Source organism: Tupaia chinensis, unplaced genomic scaffold, assembly GCF_000334495.1.
Source record: "Tupaia chinensis unplaced genomic scaffold, TupChi_1.0 Scaffold000155_1, whole genome shotgun sequence".
In the NCBI taxonomy this organism is placed as follows: Eukaryota; Metazoa; Chordata; class Mammalia; order Scandentia; family Tupaiidae; genus Tupaia; species Tupaia belangeri.
Genome location: NW_006159626.1, coordinates 128,602 through 129,388, shown reverse-complemented (window position 1 = coordinate 129,388; position 787 = coordinate 128,602). Strand labels below are relative to the sequence as shown.

Here is a 787-nt window from a genome sequence, read left to right as displayed (position 1 = left end):
TGTAGGGCATGTTCAGGCCACAGTCCCCTTTCTTCTGTTTCTTCCTCCTCTGGGGATTTTGGGCACACACACACATGTACCCGATGTGTTTTCCAGACTGCTGGGACCAGCATTCATTCCATGTGGGAATCTAGTCCCTTAACCTCCGCAGCAACTGCTGGCCCAGTTTGGGTGACTTTAAAACTGTTTTTATTATGGAAATTTGTAAACGTACACTAGAAGAGAGAATAGTAAAATGAAGTTCTATCTACCACATAGAATGCCTTTTGTCACTCATGTTGTTTTTTCCCTGTATTCCCACCCACTTTCTCTTCCACACTGGATCATTTTAGAGAAAATCCCAGTACCATTTTAGCCATAAATATTTTAATATGTAACACTAGAATAAGGATTCTTTTGAAAACATATCTAGATTATCATTAATTCACCTAAAAATAACAGTAATTCCTTAATGTTATTAAATATTCATACTCAAATAATTGCTATTTAAATGGCTATTATAATTGGTTTGTTTGAATCAGGATGCATACATTGCATTTGACTGATGGTTCTCTTTTAATCTGTCGGTTCTGCTCTGTCCTCCTTTTATTTTTATTTTTCAGATAAAACATTATAGGTTTATTTAAATCTTAATTCTCACCTTGAGTATGCAAAACACAAACTCCACGAAATATTCTTCTTTTGGTTTACCTTGTAATTTACAAATGTATAAAATAGAAGTTTGCTTCCATGTATTTTATGTATTTATTAAAGCAAGGGATTGTACAGAAGTAATTTGTCCTGCTGA

At 34.2% G+C, this 787-nt stretch overlaps 1 protein-coding gene across 1 annotated transcript in view; it reads left to right on the top strand.

Moving 5' to 3' along the window:
• The window catches only part of LOC102469392 (tyrosine-protein kinase Fer), a gene marked incomplete at its 3' end in the record, with an annotated part of 168,685 nt that overhangs the window by 45,949 nt on the left and 121,949 nt on the right, over positions 1-787 (top strand).